We start from the raw sequence: 11,950 nt of genomic DNA, 5'->3' as shown, positions 1-11,950 counted from the left end.
ACATGGGGGCTTCCTGCTCACTGAGCATAGCTATGATTACCCTTTGTTCCGGCTTATACGCCTTGTTGAAACTGACTTGAGGATTTTCTGCCCAAGTTAAAAGGTTACCAAAGAGAACTTGCTATGGTGCGCAGTTCAAACATAGGTATCCTGCCTTGATGGCTCGATATATGTCACTTGGGAGCTTCCTGCTCATTGAGCATAGCTATGACTACCCTACGGATCTGGCTTGTGCGCCTGGATTGAATTATTATTTGGGGGCTTCATGTTTAATTAACAGAGCTTTTTGTACCTTATAATTGGCTTGGACGCCAGGTGTATTCACCAAAAATCTGGGTTATCCTGCCTTTGTATGCTTGCCACTCCGACCAGGTAATCCCGGAATAACTCGCCATACTCTTGACAGTCAATCTCATAAAGACCCTGAACTTGTCAAAGTTAAAACGATGGTTGGTCATTGATACGTCCATTTTGCATCATGCTTTTATATCGATATTTATTGCATTATGGACTATTATTACACATTATGTCACAATACTTATGCCTATTCTCTCTTATTTTACAAGGTTTACATAAAGAGGGGGAATGCCGGCAGCTGGAATTCTGGGCTGGAAAAGGAGCAAATATTAGAGACCTATTCTGCACAGCTCCAAAAGTCCTGAAACTTCATGGAAGTCATTTTTGGAATTAATAAAAAATACCGAGCGGAGAAAGCACCAGAGGGGGCCCACACCCTGGCCACGAGGGTGGGGGGCGCGCCCTACCCCCTGGGCGCGCCCCCTGCCTCATGGGCCCCTTGGTGGCCCTATGATGCCCATTTTCTGCTATATGAGGTCTTTCGTCCGAGAAAAAAATCATAAGCAAGCTTTCGGGAAGAAACTCCGCCGCCACGAGGCGGAACCTTCGCGAAACCAATCTAGGGCTCCGGCAGAGATGTTCTGCAGGGGAAACTTCTCTCCGGGAGGGGGAAATCATCATCATCGTCATCACCAACGATCCTCTCATCGGGAGGGGGTCAATCTCCATCAACATCTTCACCAGCACCATTTCATCTCAAACCCTAGTTCATCTCTTGTATCCAATCTTTGTATCCAAGCCTCAGATTGGTACCTGGGGTTGCTAGTAGTGTTGATTACTCCTTGTAGTTAATGCTAGTTGGTTTATTCGGTAGAAGATCATATGTTCAGATCCATTATGCATATTAATACCCCTCTGATTATGAACATGAATATGCTTTGTGAGTAGTTACGTTTGTTCCTGAGGACATGGGAGAAGTCTTGCTATAAGTAGTCATGTGAATTTGGTATTTGTTTGATATTTTGATGAGATGTATGTTGTCATCCCTATAGTGGTGTCATGTGAACGTCGATTACATGACACTTCACCATTGTTTGGGCCTAGAGGGAGGCGTTGGGAAGTAATAAGTAGATGATGGGTTGCTAGAGTGACAGAAGCTTAAACCCTAGTTTATGCGTTGCTTCGTAAGGGGCTGATTTGGATCCATATATTTCATGCTATGGTTAGGTTTACCTTAATACTTCTGTTGTAGTTGCGGATGCTTGCAATGGGGGTTAATCATAAGTGTGATGCTTGTCCAAGTAAGGGCAGTACCCAAGCACCGGTCCACCCACATATCAAATTATCAAAGTACGGAACGCGAATCATATGAACATGCTGAAAACTAGCTTGACGATAATTCCCATGTGTCCTCGGGAGCGCTTTCCTTCATATAAGAGTTTGTCTAGGCTTGTCCTTTGCTAAAAAAAGGATTGGGCCATCTTGCTGCACCTTATTTACTTTTATTACTTGCTACTCATTACAAATTACCTTATCACAAAACTATCTGTTACCGATAGTTTCAGTGCTTGCAGAGAATACCTTACTGAAAACTGCTTATCATTTCCTTCTGCTCCTCATTGGGTTCGACACTCTTACTTATAGAAAAGGCTACGATAGATCCCCTACACTTGTGGGTCATCAAGACTCTTTTCTGGCGCCGTTGCCGGGGAGTGAAGCGCCTTTGGTAAGTGGAATTTGGTAAGGAAAAATTTATATAGTGTGCTGAAATTTACTGTCACTTGTTACTATGGAACATAATCCTTTGAGGGGCTTGTTCAGGGTATCTTCACCCCGACCAGTAGAGGAAAGAGTTGCTCCTCAACCTACTGAAAATGTTTACTTTAAAATTCCTCCGGGTATGATAGAGAAACTGCTAGCTAATCCTTTTGCAGGAGATGGAACATTGCATCCCAATTTACACTTAATCTATGTGGATGAAGTTTGTGGATTATTTAAGCTTGCAGGTATGCCCGATGATGTTATCAAGAAGAAGGTCTTCCCTTTATCTTTGAAGGTAGATGCATTGACATGGTATAGGCTATGTGATGATATGGGATCATGGGACTACAAGCGATTGAAATTGGAATTTCATCAGAAGTTTTATCCTATGCATATTGTTCATCGTGATCATAATTATATATATAATTTTTGGCCTCGCGAAGGAGAAAGCATCGCTCAAGCTTGGGGGAGGCTGAAGTCAATGTTATATTCATGCCCCAATCATGAGCTCTCAAGAGAAATGATTATTCAAAAATTTTATGCTTGGCTTTCTCTCAATAATCGCTCCATGCTTGATACTTCTTGTACTGGATCTTTTATGATGAAGACTATTGAATTCAAATGGGATTTATCGGAAAGAATTAAATGCAACTCTGAAGATTGGGACCTCGATGAAGGTAAGGAGTCAGGTATAACACCTAAGTTTGATTGTTTTAAATCTTTTATGGATATCGATGTTTTCCGCGAATTTAGCACTAAATATGGACTTGACTCTGAGATAGTAGCTTCTTTTTGTGAATCCTTTGCTACTCATGTTGATCTCCCTAAGGAGAAGTGGTTTAAATATAATCCTCCCATTGAAGTAAAAGTAGTTGCACCTATTATAGTTGAAGAAAATACTATCACTTATGATGATCCTGTTGTTCCTGCTGCTTACATTGAGAAGCCACCTTTCCTTGTTAGAATAAAGGATCATGCTAAAGCTTCAACTGTAGTAAACAAAAGTAATATTAGGACACACAAACCCCCTGAGCAAGTTAAAGTTGAACCTAAAATTGCTATGGTTAAAGATCTCTTGGCCGATAATATTGATGGGCATGTTATTTACTTCTGCAATGAAGCTGCTAGAATTGCTAGACCTGATACTAAAAATAAACATAGACATGTTGGAGGCATGCCTATTATTTCTGTTAAAATAGGAGATCATTGCTATCATGGCTTATGTGATATGGGTGCTAGTGCAAGTGCAATACCTCATTCCTTATACAAAGAAATTATGCATGATATTGCACCTGCCGAGATAGGAGAGATAGATATTACAATTAAGCTTGCCAATAGAGGTACTATTTCGCCAATTGGGATTGTTAGAGATGTTGAAGTCTTGTGTGAGAAAGTTAAATATCCTGCTGATTTTCTTGTTCTTGGTTCCCCACAAGATGACTTTTGTCCCATTATATTTGGTAGACCCTTCTTGAATACTGTTAATGCTAAGATAGACTGGAATAAGGATATTGTTTCTGTTGGTTTAGGGGATATGTCTCATGAGTTTAATTTTGCTAAATTTAGTAGACAACCTTGATACGTCTCCAACGTATCTATAATTTTTTGATTGCTCCATGCTATATTATCTACTGTTTTGGACATTATTGGGCTTTATTATCTACTTTTATATTATTTTTGGGACTAACCTACTAACCGGAGGTCCAGTCCAGAATTGCTATTTTTTTTTCCTATTTTAGGGTTTCGAAGAAAAGGAAATCAAACGGAGTCCAAACGGAATGAAACCTTCGGGAACGTTATTTTCTCACCGAACATGATCCAGAAGACTTGGACCCTATGTCAAGCAACCAACAGGGAGGCCACGAGGTAAGGGGCGCGCCTACCCCCCAGGCGTGCCCTCCACCCTCGTGGCCCCCCTGTTGCTCCACCGACATACTTCTTCCTCCTATATATACCTACGTACCCCCAAACGATCAGATACGGAGCCAAAACCCTAATTCCACCACCGTAACTTTATGTATCCACGAGATCCCATCTTGGGGCCTGTTCCGAAGCTCCGTCGGAGGGGGCATCGATCACGGAGGGCTTCTACATCAACACCTTATATGCTAGGTATACATGATTAATCATAAAATTCTCTTATGAGTGTGTTGAATACTATGAGAAGTTTGATGCTTGATAATTGTTTTGAGATATGGAGATGGTGATATTAGAGTCATGCTAGTCGAGTAGTTGTGAATTTGAGAAATACTTGTGTTAAAGTTTGTGATTCCTGTAGCATGCATGTATGGTGAACCGTTATGTGATGAAGTCGGAGCATGATCTATTTATTGATTGTCTTCCTTATGAGTGGCGGCCGGGGACGAGCGATGGTCTTTTCCTACCAATCTATCCCCCTAGGAGCATGCGCGTAATACTTTGCTTCGATAACTTGTAGATTTTTGCAATAAGTATGTGAGTTCTTTATGACTAATGTTGAGTCCATGGATCATACACACTCTCACCCTTCCATCATTGCTAGCCTCTCTAATACCGCGCACCTTTCGCCGGTATCATACACCCACCATATACCTTCCTCAAAACAGCCACCATACCTACCTATCATGGCATTTCCATAGCCATTCCGAGATATATTGCCATGCAACTTTCCACCGTTCCGTTTATTATGACACGCTCCATCATTGTCATATTGCTTTGCATGATCATGTAGTTGACATTGTATTTGTGGCAAAGCCAACGTTCATAATTCTTTCATACATGTCACTCATGAGTCATTGCATATCCCGGTACACCGTCGGAGGCATTCACATAGAGTCATATTTTGTTCTAAGTATCGAGTTGTAATTCTTGAGTTGTAAGAAAATAAAAGTGTGATGATCATCATTATTAGAGCATTGTCCCAAGTGAGGAAAGGATGATGGAGACTATGATTCCCCCACAAGTCAGGATGAGACTCCAGACGAAAAAAGAGAGGCCATAAAATAAATAAAAAAGAGAGAAAAAGCCCAAATAAAGAAAATATGAGAGAAAAAGACAGAAGGGACAATGCTACTATCCTTTTACCACACTTGTGCTTCAAAGCAGCACCATGATCTTCATGATAGAGAGTCTCCTATGTTGTCACTTTCATAATACTAGTGGGAATATTTCATTATAGAACTTGGCTTGTATATTCCAATGATGGGCTTCCTCAAAATGCCCTAGGTCTTCATGAGCAAGCGAGTTGGATGCACACCCACTTAGTTTCTTTTTGAGCTTTCATATACTTATAGCTCTAGTGCATCCGTTGCATGGCAATCCCTACTCACTCACATTGATATCTATTGATGGGCATCTCCATAGCCCGTTGCTACGCCTAGTTGATGTGAGACTATCTTCTCCTTTTTGTCTCCTCCACAACCACCATTCTATTCCACCTATAGTACTATGACCATGGCTCATGCTCATGTATTGCGTGAAGATTGAAAAAGTTTTGAGAATGTCAAAAGTATGAAACAATTGCTTGGCTTGTCATCGGGGTTGTGCATGATTTAAATACTTTATGTGGTGAAGATAGAGCATAGCCAGACTATATGATTTTGTAGGGATAACTTTCTTTGGCCATGTTATTTTGAGAAGACATAATTGCTTAGTTAGTATGCTTGAAGTACTATTATTTCTATGTCAATATTGAACTTTTGTCTTGAATCTTTTGGATCTGAATATTCATGCCACAATTAAGAAGAATTACATTGAAATTATGCCAAGTAGCATTCCACATCAAAAATTCTGTTTTTATCATTTACCTACTCGAGGACGAGCAGGAATTAAGCTTTGGGATGCTTGATACGTCTCCAACGTATCTATAATTTTTGATTGCTCCATGCTATATTATCTACTATTTTGGACTATATTGGGCTTTATTATCCACTTTTATATTATTTTTGGGACTAACCTACTAACTGGAGGCCCAACCCAGAATTGCTATTTTTTTTGCCTATTTTAGGGTTTCGAAGAAAAGGAATATCAAACGGAGTCCAAACAGAATGAAACCTTTGGGAACGTGTTTTTCTCACTGAACATGATCCAGGAGACTTGGACCCTACGTCAAGCAACCAACAGGGAGGCCACGAGGTAGGGGGCGTGCCTACCCCCAGGCGTGCCCTCCACCCTCGTGGGCCCCCTGTTGCTCCACCAACGTACTTCATCCTCCTATATATACCTACGTACCCCCAAACGATCAGATACGGAGCCAAAACCCTAATTCCACCGCTGTAATTTTCTGTATCCATGAGATCCCATCTTGGGGCCTGTTCCGGAGCTCCGCCGGAGGGGGCATCGATCACGGAGGGCTTCTACATCAACACCTTAGCCTCTCCGATGAAGTGTGAGTAGTTTACCTCAGACCTATGGGTCCATAGTTATTAGCTAGATGGCTTCTTCTCTCTTTTTGGATCTCAATACAAAGTTCTCCCCCTCTCTTGTGGAGATCTATTCGATGTAATCTTCTTTTGTGGTGTGTTTGTTGAGACCGATGAATTGTGGGTTTATGATCAAGTTTATCTATGAACAATATTTGAATCTTCTCTAAATTCTTTTATGTATGATTGGTTATCTTTGCAAGTCTCTTCAAATTATCAGTTTGGTTTGGCCTACTAGATTGATCTTTCTTGCAATGGGAGAAGTGCTTAGCTTTGTGTTCAATCTTGTGGTGTCCTTTCCCAGTGACAGTAGGGGCAGCAAGGCACGTATTGTATTGTTGCCATTGAGGATAACAAGATGGGGTTTTTATCATATTTCATGAATTTATCCCTCTACATCATGTCATCTTGCTTAAGGCGTTACTCTGTTCTTATGAACTTAATACTTTAGATGCATGCTGGATAGCGGTCGATGTGTGGAGTAATAGTAGTAGATGCAGGCAGGAATCAGTCTACTTGTCTTGGACGTGATGCCTATATACATGATCATACCTAGATATTCTCATAACTATGCTCAATTCTGTCAATTTCTCAACAGTAATTTGTTCACTCATCGTAAAATACCTATGCTCTTGAGAGAAGCCACTAGTGAAAACTATGGCCCCCGGGTCTATCTTCTATCATATTAATCTTCCAATACTTAGTTATTTTCATTGCTTTTATTTTACTTTGCATCTTTATCATAAAAATACCGAAAATATTATCTTATCATATCTATCAGATCTCACTCTTGTAAGTGACCGTGTAGGGATTGACAACCCCTTATCGCGTTGGTTGCGAGGATTTATTTGTTTTGTGTAGGTGCGAGGGACTTGCACGTAGCCTCCTACTGGATTGATACCTTGGTTCTCAAAAACTGAGGGAAATACTTACACTACTCTGCTGCATCACCCTTTCCTCTTCAAGGGAAAACCAACGCAAGTGCTCAAGAGGTAGCAAACCCCGTGATGAGAAATTTCCTAGTAAAGATGAAATTATTGGTCTTGCTTCTATTGCCGTGCCTCCTGATGATCCTTTAGAACAATATTTGCTAGACCATGAAAATGATATGTTTATGAATGAAAGAAGGGAAATAGATGAAGTGTTCTTTAAACAGGGACCTATTTTGAAACACAACTTGCTGGTCGAAATCCTAGGGGATCCTCCCCCACCTAAGGGTGACCTCGTGTTTGAGCTTAAACCATTGTCTGATACTCTTAAATATGGTTATCTTGATGAAAAGAAGATATATCCTATTATTATTAGTGCTAACCTTTCAGAGCATGAAGAAGAGAAATTATTGAAAACTCTGAAGAAGCACCGTGCTGCTATTGGATATACTCTTGATGATCTTAAGGGCATTAGTCCCACTCTATGTCAACACAAAATAAATTTGGAGAAAGACGCCAAACCAGTTATTGATCACCAACGACGGCTAAATCATAAGATGAAAGAAGTGGTAAGAAAGGAAATATTAAAGCTCCTTGAGGCAGGTATAATTTATCCCATTGCTGATAGTCAGTGGGTAAGTCATGTCCATTGTGTCCCCAAGAAGGGAGGTATTACTGTCGTTCCTAATTATAAAGATGAATTGATTCCTCAAAGAATTATTACAGGTTATAGGATGGTAATTGATTTCCGCAAACTAAATAAAGCTACTAAAAAAGATCATTACCCTTTGCTTTTATTGATCAAATGCTAGAAAGATTATCCAAACATACACATTTTTGCTTTCTAGATGGTTACTTCGGTTTCTCTCAAATACCTGTGTCAGCTGAGGACCAAGAAAAGACCACTTTTACTTGCCCTTTCGGTACCTTTGCTTATAGACGTATGCCTTTTGGTTTATATAATGCACCTACTACTTTTCAAAGATGTACGACTACTATATTCTCTGACTTTTGTGAAAAGATTTGTGAAGTTTTCATGGATGATTTCTCTGTTTATGGATCCTCTTTTGATGATTGCTTGAGCAACCTTGATCGAGTTTTGCAGAGATGTGAAGAAACTAACCTTGTCTTGAATTGGGAGAAGTGCCACTTTATGGTTAATGAAGGTATGGACTTGGGGCATAAAATTTCTGAAAGAGGTATTGAAGTTGACAAAGCTAAAGTTGATGCTATTGAAAAGATGTCGTGTCCCAAGGACATCAAAGGTATAAGAAGTTTCCTTGGTCATGCCGGTTTTATATGAGGTTCATTAAGGACTTCTCAAAAATTTCCCGGCCTCTGACTAACCTATTACAAAAAGATATTCCTTTTGTGTTTGATGATGATTGTGTAGAAGCATTTGAAATACTTAATAAAGCCTTGATTTCTGCACCTATTGTTCAGCCACCTGATTGGAATTAACCTTTGAAATCATGTGTGATGCTAGTGACTATGCTGTAGGTGCTGTTCTAGGACAAAGAGTTGATAAAAAAATAAATATTATCCAATATGCTAGTAAAATTCTAGACAATGCCCAGAGAAATTATGCTACTACTGAAAAGGAATTTTTGACAGTTGTATTTGCTTGTGATAAGTTCAGACCTTATATTGTTGATTCTAAAGTAACTATTCGCACTGATCATGCTGCTATTAAATATCTTATGGAAAAGAAAGATGCTAAACCTAGACTTATTAGATGGGTTCTCTTGCTACAAGAATTTGATTTGCATATTATTGATAGAAAGGGAGCTGAGAACCCCGTTGCAGATAACTTGTCTAGGTTAGAGAATGTTCTTGATGACCCACTACCTATTGATGATAGCTTCCCTGATAAACAATTAGCTGTCATAAATGCTTCTCGCACTGCTCCATGGTATGCTGATTATGCTAATTACATTGTTGCTAAATTTATACCACCTAGTTTCACATACCAGCAAAAGAAAAAGTTCTTCTATGATTTAAGACATTACTTTTGGGATGACCCACACCTTTATAAAGAAGGAGTAGATGGTGTTATTAGATGTTGTGTACCTGAGCATGAACAGGAACAGATCTTACACAAGTGTCACTCTAAGGCTTATGGAGGACACCACGCTGGAGATAGAACTGCACACAAGGTATTGCAATCCAGTTTTTATTGGCCCACTCTCTTCAAGGATGCCCGTAAATTTGTCTTATCTTGTGATGAATGTCAAAAGAATTGGTAATATTAGTAGACATCAAGAAATGCGTATGAATTATTCACTTGTTATTGAACCATTTGATGTTTGGGGCTTTGATTATATGGGACCTTTTCCTTCCTCTAATGGGTATACACATATTTTAGTTGCTGTTGATTACGTTACTAAGTGGGTAGAAGCTATTCCAACTAGTAGTGCTAATCATAACACCTCTATTAAGATGCTTAAAGAAGTTATTTTTCCGAGGTTTGGAGTCCCTAGATATTTAATGACTGATGGTGGTTCACATTTCATTCATGGTGCTTTTTGTAAAATGCTTGCTAAGTATGATGTTAATCATAGAATCGCCTCTCCATATCACCCGCAGTCTAGTGCTCAAGTAGAATTGAGTAACAGAGAGCTCAAATTAATTTTGCAAAAGACTATTAATAGATCTAGAAAGAATTGGTCCAAGAAACTTGATGATGCATTATGGGCTTATAGAACTGCATACAAAAATCCTATGGGTATGTCTCCGCATAAAATGGTTTATGGTAAAGCATGTCACTTACCTCTTGAACTTGAACATAAGGCATATTGGTCCATTAAAGAGCTCAACTATGACTTCAAACTTGCCGGTGAGAAGAGGTTTTTTGACATCAGCTCACTTGATGAATGGAGAACCCATGCCTATGAGAATGCCAAGCTGTTTAAAGAAAAAGTTAAAAGATGGCATGACAAAAGGATACAAAAGCGTGAGTTTAATATAGGTGATTATGTGTTGCTATTCAACTCTCGTTTAAGATTTTTTGCAGGCAAACTTCTCTCTAAATGGGAAGGTCCTTACGTTATCGAGGAGGTCTATCGTTCCGGTGCCATATAAATCAACAACTTCGAAGGCACAAATCTGAAGGTGGTGAACGGTCAAAGAATCAAACATTATATCTCAGGTAATCCCATAAATGTTGAAACCAATGTTATTGAAACAGTAACCCAGGAGGAATACATAAGAGATACTTTCCAGAATGTTTCAGACTCCGAAAAGGAATAGGTACGTGGTACGGTAAGTAAACCGACTCAAAAACAGTTCTAATGGCAATTTTTCTCTGTTTTGGAATATTGAAGAAAATAGAAAAATAAGAAGCAGTCCGGAAAGGACACGAGGCTTCCACGAGGGTGGAGGGCGCGCCCTACCCCCTGGGCGTGCCTCCTGCCTCGTGGGCACCTTGTGTGCTCTCCGGACTCCGTTTTCTTGCACGATACTTCTTTTGGTCGGTAAAAATTCATTATATAATCTCCCGAAGGTTTTGACCACCGTATCACGCAAATATCTCCTGTCTTTGTTTCGAGCTGTCCCACTGCAGATTTGAGCAACATGTCGTCCCAGGATTCAGAAGGAGAAAGCTATGTGGCTGATTACCTTGCAGATCCTAAGGTCTATGGGGAAGTGGAGCATTGTGGTTGGACTACGAAAGAAGAAGAGGACTATGAACCTAAGGGAAAGGAGGAGACGAGCTAAGATGAAGATGAAGTCCCATTACCTCAACTCGGGGACATGCATGTGGAGTTCAAAAAGTCAAGCCTCCCAGATAGAGCAAAGAAACTTAAGATCGATTTTATCCCTTTTCGCCTCTTGCAGGAAAACAAGCGGGAATTATGCAAAAAGATACTAAGCCTGGAGCAGGAGATCGATGACCCGAGGGATCAAAATTCTGTCCTCAAGCGAAAATTAAGGAAGAAGCCTACGCCATCAACAAAACCATCATCTTCTTCATCAACGAAGAAGAGTTGAGCATCGGGTATGGGCACTCCCCTTGGCAACTGCCAAGCTTGGGGGAGTGCCCCAGTATCGTATCACCATCACACCTTTTATCTTTACCGTTTTTCTTAGTTCGATCCTTTTGATAATATCTTGATCTAGTAGAATAAATTTTTAGTATGATCTAGTTGTGACTTTTGCTTTATGATCCTTCTATGTAATCGAGTCTGTGAGCTATATATAATAAAGATTAGTGTTGAGTCAAGGGCTTTATTATTTTGCTATGATCTTGAGGGAATAAAATAAAAGAGAAGAAATAAAAAGAATTAAAGAGATCATATGGATCTTATGGTGAGTAATGACTTCACATATAAAAGTATGATGAATAAAAGTTGTTGAAAGTTGACAAACATAGTTTTGGTCATTGTTGCAATTAATAGGAAGTAATAAAGAAAGAGAGGTTTTCACATATAAATATACTATCTTGGACATCTTTTATAATTGTGAGCACTCATTAAAATATGATATGCTAAAGAGTTGACGTTGGACAAGGAAGACAACGTAATGGGTTACATTTTCTTACATCTGAGATAAATTATATTGTCA

Source organism: Triticum dicoccoides, chromosome 1A (genome assembly GCF_002162155.2).
Source record: "Triticum dicoccoides isolate Atlit2015 ecotype Zavitan chromosome 1A, WEW_v2.0, whole genome shotgun sequence".
In the NCBI taxonomy this organism is placed as follows: Eukaryota; Viridiplantae; Streptophyta; class Magnoliopsida; order Poales; family Poaceae; genus Triticum; species Triticum dicoccoides.
The sequence above is the reverse complement of the archived record's forward strand: the minus strand, read 5'-3'. Positions refer to the sequence as shown.